Source organism: Anser brachyrhynchus (assembly GCF_964034855.1).
Source record: "Anser brachyrhynchus genome assembly, chromosome: 9".
Taxonomy (NCBI): domain Eukaryota; kingdom Metazoa; phylum Chordata; class Aves; order Anseriformes; family Anatidae; genus Anser; species Anser brachyrhynchus.
The window spans coordinates 38,330-50,848 of NC_137703.1; the positions used below are offsets into that span (position 1 = coordinate 38,330).

At 49.0% G+C, this 12,519-nt stretch overlaps 1 protein-coding gene and 1 long non-coding RNA gene across 4 annotated transcripts in view; both read right to left on the bottom strand.

Moving 5' to 3' along the window:
* Nucleotides 1-8,144: 8,144 nt before the first annotated feature.
* Nucleotides 8,145-10,135, bottom strand: LOC308199679. 2 transcript variants are annotated; one of them, XR_013954854.1, is made up of 4 exons: nucleotides 10,078-10,135; nucleotides 9,889-9,947; nucleotides 9,740-9,789; nucleotides 8,145-8,603 (listed from the first exon to the last, which is right to left on the bottom strand). It is a non-coding gene; the product is annotated as an uncharacterized lncRNA (long non-coding RNA). The 2 variants fall into 2 exon arrangements; XR_013954855.1 differs by lacking the exon at nucleotides 8,145-8,603 and having other exon boundaries at nucleotides 9,118-9,789.
* Nucleotides 10,136-11,815: 1,680 nt separating this feature from the next.
* LOC308199676 (uncharacterized protein) overlaps nucleotides 11,816-12,519 on the bottom strand; it is a 49,542-nt gene continuing 48,838 nt past the window's right edge. For both annotated transcript variants that reach the window (XR_013954810.1, XR_013954811.1), the window contains exon 4: nucleotides 11,816-12,126. The gene's annotated coding sequence lies outside the window, so the exon portion shown is untranslated. The remainder of the gene's footprint in view (nucleotides 12,127-12,519) is intronic.

The following is a 12,519-nucleotide window of genomic DNA, read 5'->3' on the forward strand; positions in this document are numbered from 1 at the left end:
AGCTGCTGTATGGAGTCCTACACGACGAGTTGCAGAAGCTGCTGAGGGAGAAGGTGAATCGAGTCAGTTTGCAGAAGTGAAAGCCATTCAGCTGGCTTTAGATATTGCTGAACGAGAAAAGTGGCCAGTTCTCTATCTCTATACTGATTCATGGATGGTAGCAAATGCCCTGTGGGGGTGGTTACAGCAATGGAAGCAGAACAACTGGCAGCGCAGGGGCAAGCCCATCTGGGCTGCGGCATTGTGGCAAGATATTGCTGCCCGGGTAGAGAACCTGGTTGTAAAGGTACGCCATGTAGATGCTCATGTGCCCAAGAATCGAGCTATTGAAGAACATCAAAACAACCAGCAGGTGGATCAGGCTGCTAAGATTGAAGTGGCTCAGGTGGACCTGGACTGGCAACATAAAGGTGAATTATTTATAGCCCGATGGGCCCATGACACCTCAGGCCATCAAGGTAGAGATGCAATCTACAGATGGGCTCGTGATCGAGGGGTGGACCTGACCATGGACACTATAGCACAGGTTATTCATGACTGTGAAACATGTGCTGCAATCAAGCAAGCCAAACGGTCAAAACCTCTTTGGTATGGAGGACGATGGCTGAAATATAAATATGGAGAGGCCTGGCAGATTGATTACATCACACTCCCTCAAACGCGCAACGGCAAGCGCCACGTACTTACAATGGTGGAAGCAACCACCGGATGGCTGGAAACATATCCTGTGCCCCATGCCACCGCCCGGAACACTATCCTGGGCCTTGAAAAGCAAGTCTTATGGCGACATGGCACCCCAGAGAGAATTGAGTCAGACAACGGGACTCATTTCCGAAACAACCTTATAGACACTTGGGCCAAAGAACATGGTATTGAGTGGGTGTATCACATCCCCTATCATGCACCAGCCTCTGGAAAAGTTGAACGATACAATGGACTGTTGAAGACTACACTGAAAGCAATGGGTGCTGGGACATTCAAAAATTGGGATACACATTTGGCAAAGGCCACCTGGTTAGTCAATACCAGGGGATCTGCCAACCGAGCTGGACCTGCCCAATCAAACCTGTTACGCACTGTAGAAGGGGATAAAGTTCCTGTAGTGCACGTAAGAAACATGCTGGGTAAAATAGTCTGGGCTACTCCTGCCTCGGGAAAAGGCAAACCCATTCGTGGAATTGCTTTTGCTCAGGGACCTGGATGCACTTGGTGGGTAATGCAAAAGAATGGGGAGGTCCGGTGCGTACCTCAAGGGGATTTGATACTGGGTGAGAATAGCCCGTGAGTTGAATTGTAGTATGTTAATTATTATATAATAATGTATGTCATCACTACCATGATTGCTATATATCATAGATGAAAATGGTGATTAATTAGAATGTATTGGACAGAGTGTAACCTGAGCATGACATAAATGGTATGGAATAAGGGGTGGATATCGGTCCTGGTTCCAGTTAGGACAGAGTTAAGTAGCTCATAGTAGCTGGTAGGGTGCTATGTTTTGGGTTAGGATGAGAAGAGCGCTGATAACATGCTGATGTTTTAATTGTTGCAGAGCAGTGTTTACACCAGGCCAAGGACTTTTCGGCTTCTCGCTCTGTCCTGCCAGCGAGCAGGCTGGGGGTGCAGCAGGAGCTGGGAGGGGACAGACCCAGGACAGCTGACCCAAACTGGCCAAAGGGGTATTCCATACCATCTGACGTCATGCTAAACAATATATAGGGGTGGCTGGCCGGGGTGGGGGGGCCGGCTGCTCGGGGATAGGCTGGGCATCGGTCAGCGGGTGGTGAGCAATTGCATTGTGCATCACTTGTTTTCTTACACATTATTATTGTTAATACTATTATCATTATCACTATTATTATTATTATTGTTATTATTATATTCCTTATATTCCTTATATTATTATATTCCTGTCTTAATAAACTGTCTTTATCTCAACTCACCGGCTTCACTTTCCTATTTCTCTCCCCCATCCCAGAGAGGGAGGGGGGAGGGTGAGCGAACGGCTGTGTGGTGTTTAGCTGCCAGCCGGGTTAAACCACAACACTAAGTCACCCCATATTTAATGTTTTCGTTTCAAAACAACAGTCCACTTGCCTCTGTACCTGCAAGTTAGATCCAAGCTCGAAAGGAACGGCCACCGCCACCCATGCCACCTGGGAACACAGAAGGACAAAATGACCACTGTGCTGGCAAGCCACCACCTGCCACGCTGCTCCTCTGTCCCAAACAGCCTCACCTCAGACCCTCAGAGGGAAACACCTGAACATCTTCCCCTGTGGTGGTTTTACAGGGGTAGGCGACCGAGCTCCACCAAAACCGCTCTCTCACTCTCCCTCCTCAAAGAAGGACAGGGAGAAAATACAAGGAAAAAGGGCTCAAGAGTTGAGATAAGGACGAGGAGATTACACAGTAAATATCGTGATAGGCAAAACACACTCAGCATAGAAAGATAGAAAGATTTATTGCTTATTACTACACAATGTAGAGAAGCGAGAAACAAACGAAAGCAACCAAAAGCACCTTCTCCCCCCAACCACCCTCTTCCACTTTCTCCCCCCCAGCGGTGCAGGTGATCGGTGTTTATGGTCAGTCTATAGCGCTTCTTTGCCGCCACTCCTTCTCGGACGCCCTCATCCCCTGTGCTGTGGGGTTCCTCCCACAGGATGCAGTCCTTGGTCAACTGATCTGGCATGGCCTTCCCACAGGCAGCAGCTCTTCCAGAACTGTTCCAGATGTAGGTCCATACCACGGGGTGCATCCCTCAGGAGCAAACTGCTCCAACCTGGGTCCCCCACGGGCAGCAGCTCCTGCCAGCTCACCTGCTCCTGCGTGGTCTCCTCTCCACGGTCTACAGGTCCGGCCCGGAATCTGCTCCGGCAAGCGTCTTCCACAGGCCGCAGCCTCCATCAGTGCAGGTCCACCTGCTCCACCGTGGTCTCCTCCACCAGCTGCAGCATGGAACCCTGCTCCACCGTGGTACTCCGTGGGCTGCAGGGGGACAGCCTGCTTCACCATGGTCCTCGCCACAGGCCGCAGGGGACTTCTGCTCCGGCACCTGGAGTACCTCTCCCCCTCCTTCTTCACTGACCTTGGCGCCTGCAAGGCTGTTCCTCACTCCTCTTGCTCTCCCAGCTGCTGCATGGCACAGCGTCTTTGGTTTTTTTTTTATTTTTTTTCCCCCGTCTTAAATATGCTCTCACAGACGCGCAAACAACATCACTTATTGGCTCCGCTCAGCAGCGGGGTCCTTATCGAACGTGGGGCAGCTTCTAGATTCTTTGCACAGAAGCCACCCCTAGAGCCCCCTGCTACCAAAACCTTGCCACATAAACCCACCACGTCCCTTCACTTCGGTTAAGGGACGACCAGGCTGACAACACGCTCACCTTCCCTCACTGCTCCGTGACACGGGGATTTCCCTGTCCAAGACTGCACAAAGCCCCTGCAGAGACAAGAGAAAAGCACACCCTGAGGCACCTCACAGCCACAGCGTACCTGCTGCAATACCTCTCTCTTCCCAGTTGCTTTACTTCAGCTGCTCGTTAGCTCGATCTAAGATAAATGTGCCCGGGCGGCGCCGCGCCAAAATGTGCCCGGGCGGCGCCGCGCCAAAATGTGCCCGGGCGGCGCCGCGCCAAAATGTGCCCGGGCGGCGCCGCGCCAAAATGTGCCCGGGCGGCGCCGCGCCAAAATGTGCCCGGGCGGCGCCGCGCCAAAATGTGCCCGGGCGGCGCCGCGCCAAAATGTGCCCGGGCGGCGCCGATCACAGACCTACCTTTTACAGATGAAAAAGGTAACTCTGATACGACCCTGCTCAGTCTCTTGGAAATACTGCGCCTACGTGGTCAAGCCTCTTGTAGTGTGTAATCAAGCTCTTTTTAGTCCTCTGGAGAGTTACACAAGTTGCTTCATACTTCTAGAGATTCAAATATAACCCAAAAACACAAGTGGATCCCACCATCCCAAAAACAAGTGAGCCAGCAACCTCTGCTAAATATCCCTCTAGTAAGTGATTTCCAAGCACTTAACATCTAGAAATCCAGACTCCAACCTGCCCAAAGAACCCTGCAACTGACTGAAGGAAAAACAAAGCACTTACCCCAAAGAGCAGCCCAGGCACAATGAACTCTCCAGTGGCATACCTGGGGCTCATATACCATTTGGCCCCGCCCAGCACCCAAACCCAATCACCTGGGAAAGGGGAGGGGCAAAGCACAAGAAAGTAGAAAGAGCACAAGCAGCACAGCAGCTGTGGTTTTTTTTTTTTTGGTGTTTTTTGTTTTTCTTTTGTTTTTTCTTTAATCTGGTTTAGCTCAACAGCATGCAGACTGCAGACAAGAGAACTGGGGTGATTCTAGAAGCAACAATCCCCATGCTTTTGCTGCAGCTTTGAATATTGAAAGGACAATACGACCAGGCAATTAACTGAAATTTTTTCACCTAGAATTAGCTCAAACCTTTATTTATATAGAAAGAAAAATCTGGGAGCATAACAGTTTACATGCAAAAAAAAAAAATCAATTCCATGTAATAACATCACTCGCAGGAAAAATCACATACTTGAGAAGGCTATCTGAAAACCAAAAGGCTATGCTGATGGGTCAAAACACACTACAGGACAATGGAGCCTGGCCCTCTGCTGCACCAACTTAAAACTCATCCCTACACTCACCAAGGTGCAACCCCAGCCCAAACACAGACACACCATTTCAGCCTCAACACAGTTTTGGAATCTGCTGGAAAGCAGGCTTCAACCTCAGCGAGGCGTGCTCAGGCTCCACGGGATGGGGCTTCAGGAACCACTTCACCTACTGAAGAAGACCACCATCGGGAGCTGCCACGCCAGACCACCTTTTTCCTCTGCAACACCTTTCTCAGGAACCAAACAGCATTCCAGTGACCTGCTTTGCTCCTATTCTAAAGACTCTCACAGCCCACCTTGCCTGTGGCACCTGATAAGCAGAAGAGAAAGCAACCACAGCAATAAAAGCCACTGCACCCTCAGGACAGTTACCCTCATCCCCTCCTTTACCTCAGCCTCTTACCTACCCCACACGGCAGATGCTTCCACCCGTTCTCTGAAGCTACCTCGAGCACCTCTAAAAGAGAAACTGGAATTTTCTCTATTTGATATAGTTAAAAAAACTGCAGCGACAACCGCACCCCAAAAATAACACCTACCTCTGCTCATCACTCACCAGAGTCACTCCAGAGGTAGCTCGGGTCGTGACGTCCTGTACTGCACACTGCATTCCAGCCTGAACAAAGGAAAACACAGTCAGAAGATAAACATTCAGCTGACAGCATTAGCACCCATCCCTCAACAACAGAAGTCACCCCATAGTTAATGTTTTCGTTTCAAAACAGCAGTCCACTTGCCTCTGTACCTGCAAGTTAGATCCAAGCTCGAAAGGAACGGCCACCATCACCCATGCCACCTGGGAACACAGAAGGACAAAACGACCACTGTGCTTGCAAGCCACCACCTGCCACACTGCTCCTCTGTCCCAAACAGCCTCACCTCAGACCCTCAGAGGGAAACACCTGAATGTCTTCCCTTCACTTCAGATAAGGGATGACCAGGCTGAAAAAACTCTCACCTTCCCTCACTGCTCCGTGACACGGGGATTTCCCTGTCCAAGACTGCACAAAGCCCCTGCAGAGACAAGAGAAAAGCACACCCTGAGGCACCTCACAGCCACAGCGTACCTGCTGCAATACCTCTCTCTTCCCAGCTCCTTTACTTCAGCTGCTCACCAGCTCGACCTGAGATTCTTCGCTCACAGCGCCGCGACAAACTCTGCCTGGGCCACACAACACACACTGCACAAGCTACGTTGTTTAAGACACACGAGCTGGAACGTTCCTGCCCAACAATCAGTGGCATCGCACAGGAAGGATGCCGCACGCTCCTAGAAACCAAACCTACCAGTCCTGAACAGCTCCCCTGCCAGACAATTCCCCACCTCCTCCTGCCAACCACGCTCAGCACACACACTATTTGGCTCTCAAAAGAAAAAAAAGTAATAACATACACACACAAAAAACAACTGAGCTCCACAAATGCCAAAAAGCCATGCACACACAGCAGCCCCAGCAGGGGTATTCACAGACTTACCCTTTACAGATGAAAAAGGTAACTCTGATACAACCCTGCTCAGTCTCTTGGAAATACTGCGCCTACATGGTCAAGCCTCTTGTAGTGTGTAATCAAGCTCTTTTTAGTCCTCTGGAGAGTTACACAAGTGGCTTCATACATCTAGAGATTCAAATACAGCCCAAAACCAGAAGTGTACCTCACCATCCCAAAAAGAAGTGAGCCAGCAACCTCTGCTAAATATCCCTCTAGTAAGTGATTTCCAAGCACTTAACATCTAGAAATCCATAGACTCCAACCTGCCCAAAGAACCCTGCAACTGACTGAAGGAAAAACAAAGCACTTACCCCAAAGAGCAGCCCAGGCACAATGAACTCCCTAATGGCATACCTGGGGCTCATATACCATTTGGCCCCGCCCAGCACCCAAACCCAATCACCTGGGAAAGGGGAGGGGCAAAGCACAAGAAAGTAGAAAGAGCACAAGCAGCACAGCAGCTGTGGTTTTTTTTTTTGGTGTTTTTTGTTTTTCTTTTGTTTTTTCTTTAATCTGGTTTAGCTCAATAGCATGCAGACTGCAGACAAGAGAACTGGGGTGTTCCTAGAAGCAACAATCCCCATGCTTTTGCTGCAGCTTTGAATATTGAAAGGACAATATGACCAAGCAACTGAAATTTTTTCAGCTGGAATTAGCTCAAACCTTTATTTATATAGAAAGAAAAATCTGGGAGCATAACAGATCACGTGCCAAAACAAAAAAAAAAAATCAATTCCATGTAATAACATCACTCGCAGGAAAAATCACATACTTGAGCAGGCTATCTGAAAACCAAAAGGCTATGCTGATGGGTCAAAACACACTACAGGACAATGGAGCCTGGCCCTCTGCTGCACCAACTTAAAACTCATCCCTACACTCACCAAGGTGCAACCCCAGCCCAAACACAGACACACCATTTCAGCCTCAACACAGTTTTGGAATCTGCTGGAAAGCAGGCTTCAACCTCAGTGAGGTGTGCTCAGGCTCCACGGGATGGGGCTTCAGGCACCGCTTCACCTACTGAAGAAGACCACCATCGGGAGCTGCCACGCCAGACCACCTTTTTCCTCTGCAACACCTTTCTCAGGAACCAAACAGCATTCCAGTGACCTGCTTTGCTCCTATTCTAAAGACTCTCACAGCCCACCTTGCCTGTGGCACCTGATAAGCAGAAGAGAAAGCAACCACAGCAATAAAAGCCACTGCACCCTCAGGACAGTTACCCTCATCCCCTCCTTTACCTCAGCCTCTTACCTACCCCACATAGCAGATGCTTCCACCCGTTCTCTGAAGCCACCTAGAGCACCTCTAAAACAGAAACTGGAATTTTACTCTATTGGATGTAGTAAAGTAAGTGCAGCGACAACCGAACCCCAAAAATAACACCTACCTCTGTTCATCACTCACCAGAGTCACTCCAGAGGCAGCTCGGGTCGTGACGTCCTGTACTGCACACTGCGTTTCAGCTTGAACAAACGAAAACACAGTCAGAAGACAAACATTCAGCTGACAGCATTAGCACCCATCCCTCAACAACAGAAGTGAACCCATATTTAATTTTTTCCTTTCAAAACAGCAGTCCACTTGCCTCTGTACCTGCAAGTTAGATCCAAGCTCGAAAGGAACGGCCACCATCACCCATGCCACCTGGGAACACAGAAGGACAAAATGACCTCTGTGCTTGCAAGCAACCACCTGCCACACTGCTCCTCTGTCCCAAACAGCCTCACCTCAGACCCTCAGAGGGAAACACCTGAATGTCTTCCCTTCACTTCAGATCAAGGATGACCAGGCTGATAAAACTCTCACCTTCCCTCACTGCTCCGTGACACAGGGATTTCCCTGTCCAAGACTGCACAAAGCCCCTGCAGAGACAAGAGAAAAGCACACCCTGAGGCACCTCACAGCCACAGCGTACCTGCTGCAATACCTCTCTCTTCCCAGCTCCTTTACTTCAGCTGCTCACCAGCTCGACCTGAGATTCTTCGCTCACAGCGCCGCGACAAACTCTGCCTGGGCCACACAACACACACTGCACAAGCTACGTTGTTTAAGACACACGAGCTGGAACGTTCCTGCCCAACAATCAGTGGCATCGCACAGGAAGGATGCCGCACGCTCCTAGAAACCAAACCTACCAGTCCTGAACAGCTCCCCTGCCAGACAATTCCCCACCTCCTCCTGCTAGCCACGCTCAGCACACACACTACTTGGCCTTAAAAAAAGTAATAACATACACACACAAAAAACAACTGAGCTCCACAAATGCCAAAAAGCCATGCACACACAGCAGCCCCAGCAGGGGTATTCACAGACTTACCCTTTACAGATGAAAAAGGTAACTCTGATACAACCCTGCTCAGTCTCTTGGAAATACTGCGCCTACATGGTCAAGCCTCTTGTAGTGTGTAATCAAGCTCTTTTTAGTCCTCTGGAGAGTTACACAAGTGGCTTCATACATCTAGAGATTCAAATACAGCCCAAAACCAGAAGTGTACCTCACCATCCCAAAAAGAAGTGAGCCAGCAACCTCTGCTAAATATCCCTCTAGTAAGTGATTTCCAAGCACTTAACATCTAGAAATCCATAGACTCCAACCTGCCCAAAGAACCCTGCAACTGACTGAAGGAAAAACAAAGCACTTACCCCAAAGAGCAGCCCAGGCACAATGAACTCCCTAATGGCATACCTGGGGCTCATATACCATTTGGCCCCGCCCAGCACCCAAACCCAATCACCTGGGAAAGGGGAGGGGCAAAGCACAAGAAAGTAGAAAGAGCACAAGCAGCACAGCAGCTGTGGTTTTTTTTTTTGGTGTTTTTTGTTTTTCTTTTGTTTTTTCTTTAATCTGGTTTAGCTCAATAGCATGCAGACTGCAGACAAGAGAACTGGGGTGTTCCTAGAAGCAACAATCCCCATGCTTTTGCTGCAGCTTTGAATATTGAAAGGACAATATGACCAAGCAACTGAAATTTTTTCAGCTGGAATTAGCTCAAACCTTTATTTATATAGAAAGAAAAATCTGGGAGCATAACAGATCACGTGCCAAAACAAAAAAAAAAAAATCAATTCCATGTAATAACATCACTCGCAGGAAAAATCACATACTTGAGCAGGCTATCTGAAAACCAAAAGGCTATGCTGATGGGTCAAAACACACTACAGGACAATGGAGCCTGGCCCTCTGCTGCACCAACTTAAAACTCATCCCTACACTCACCAAGGTGCAACCCCAGCCCAAACACAGACACACCATTTCAGCCTCAACACAGTTTTGGAATCTGCTGGAAAGCAGGCTTCAACCTCAGTGAGGTGTGCTCAGGCTCCACGGGATGGGGCTTCAGGCACCGCTTCACCTACTGAAGAAGACCACCATCGGGAGCTGCCACGCCAGACCACCTTTTTCCTCTGCAACACCTTTCTCAGGAACCAAACAGCATTCCAGTGACCTGCTTTGCTCCTATTCTAAAGACTATCACAGCCCACCTTGCCTGTGGCACCTGATAAGCAGAAGAGAAAGCAACCACAGCAATAAAAGCCACTGCACCCTCAGGACAGTTACCCTCATCCCCTCCTTTACCTCAGCCTCTTACCTACCCCACATAGCAGATGCTTCCACCCGTTCTCTGAAGCCACCTAGAGCACCTCTAAAACAGAAACTGGAATTTTACTCTATTGGATGTAGTAAAGTAAGTGCAGCGACAACCGAACCCCAAAAATAACACCTACCTCTGCTCATCACTCACCAGAGTCACTCCAGAGGTAGCTCGGGTCGTGACGTCCTGTACTGCACACTGCGTTTCAGCTTGAACAAACGAAAACACAGTCAGAAGACAAACATTCAGCTGACAGCATTAGCACCCATCCCTCAACAACAGAAGTGAACCCATATTTAATTTTTTCCTTTCAAAACAGCAGTCCACTTGCCTCTGTACCTGCAAGTTAGATCCAAGCTCGAAAGGAACGGCCACCATCACCCATGCCACCTGGGAACACAGAAGGACAAAATGACCTCTGTGCTTGCAAGCAACCACCTGCCACACTGCTCCTCTGTCCCAAACAGCCTCACCTCAGACCCTCAGAGGGAAACACCTGAATGTCTTCCCTTCACTTCAGATCAAGGATGACCAGGCTGATAAAACTCTCACCTTCCCTCACTGCTCCGTGACACAGGGATTTCCCTGTCCAAGACTGCACAAAGCCCCTGCAGAGACAAGAGAAAAGCACACCCTGAGGCACCTCACAGCCACAGCGTACCTGCTGCAATACCTCTCTCTTCCCAGCTCCTTTACTTCAGCTGCTCACCAGCTCGACCTGAGATTCTTCGCTCACAGCGCCGCGACAAACTCTGCCTGGGCCACACAACACACACTGCACAAGCTACGTTGTTTAAGACACACGAGCTGGAACGTTCCTGCCCAACAATCAGTGGCATCGCACAGGAAGGATGCCGCACGCTCCTAGAAACCAAACCTACCAGTCCTGAACAGCTCCCCTGCCAGACAATTCCCCACCTCCTCCTGCTAGCCACGCTCAGCACACACACTACTTGGCCTTAAAAAAAGTAATAACATACACACACAAAAAACAACTGAGCTCCACAAATGCCAAAAAGCCATGCACACACAGCAGCCCCAGCAGGGGTATTCACAGACTTACCCTTTACAGATGAAAAAGGTAACTCTGATACAACCCTGCTCAGTCTCTTGGAAATACTGCGCCTACATGGTCAAGCCTCTTGTAGTGTGTAATCAAGCTCTTTTTAGTCCTCTGGAGAGTTACACAAGTGGCTTCATACATCTAGAGATTCAAATACAGCCCAAAACCAGAAGTGTACCTCACCATCCCAAAAAGAAGTGAGCCAGCAACCTCTGCTAAATATCCCTCTAGTAAGTGATTTCCAAGCACTTAACATCTAGAAATCCATAGACTCCAACCTGCCCAAAGAACCCTGCAACTGACTGAAGGAAAAACAAAGCACTTACCCCAAAGAGCAGCCCAGGCACAATGAACTCCCTAATGGCATACCTGGGGCTCATATACCATTTGGCCCCGCCCAGCACCCAAACCCAATCACCTGGGAAAGGGGAGGGGCAAAGCACAAGAAAGTAGAAAGAGCACAAGCAGCACAGCAGCTGTGGTTTTTTTTTTTGGTGTTTTTTGTTTTTCTTTTGTTTTTTCTTTAATCTGGTTTAGCTCAATAGCATGCAGACTGCAGACAAGAGAACTGGGGTGTTCCTAGAAGCAACAATCCCCATGCTTTTGCTGCAGCTTTGAATATTGAAAGGACAATATGACCAAGCAACTGAAATTTTTTCAGCTGGAATTAGCTCAAACCTTTATTTATATAGAAAGAAAAATCTGGGAGCATAACAGATCACGTGCCAAAACAAAAAAAAAAATCAATTCCATGTAATAACATCACTCGCAGGAAAAATCACATACTTGAGCAGGCTATCTGAAAACCAAAAGGCTATGCTGATGGGTCAAAACACACTACAGGACAATGGAGCCTGGCCCTCTGCTGCACCAACTTAAAACTCATCCCTACACTCACCAAGGTGCAACCCCAGCCCAAACACAGACACACCATTTCAGCCTCAACACAGTTTTGGAATCTGCTGGAAAGCAGGCTTCAACCTCAGTGAGGTGTGCTCAGGCTCCACGGGATGGGGCTTCAGGCACCGCTTCACCTACTGAAGAAGACCACCATCGGGAGCTGCCACGCCAGACCACCTTTTTCCTCTGCAACACCTTTCTCAGGAACCAAACAGCATTCCAGTGACCTGCTTTGCTCCTATTCTAAAGACTATCACAGCCCACCTTGCCTGTGGCACCTGATAAGCAGAAGAGAAAGCAACCACAGCAATAAAAGCCACTGCACCCTCAGGACAGTTACCCTCATCCCCTCCTTTACCTCAGCCTCTTACCTACCCCACATAGCAGATGCTTCCACCCGTTCTCTGAAGCCACCTAGAGCACCTCTAAAACAGAAACTGGAATTTTACTCTATTGGATGTAGTAAAGTAAGTGCAGCGACAACCGAACCCCAAAAATAACACCTACCTCTGCTCATCACTCACCAGAGTCACTCCAGAGGTAGCTCGGGTCGTGACGTCCTGTACTGCACACTGCGTTTCAGCTTGAACAAACGAAAACACAGTCAGAAGACAAACATTCAGCTGACAGCATTAGCACCCATCCCTCAACAACAGAAGTGAACCCATATTTAATTTTTTCCTTTCAAAACAGCAGTCCACTTGCCTCTGTACCTGCAAGTTAGATCCAAGCTCGAAAGGAACGGCCACCATCACCCATGCCACCTGGGAACACAGAAGGACAAAATGACCTCTGTGCTTGCAAGCAACCACCTGCCA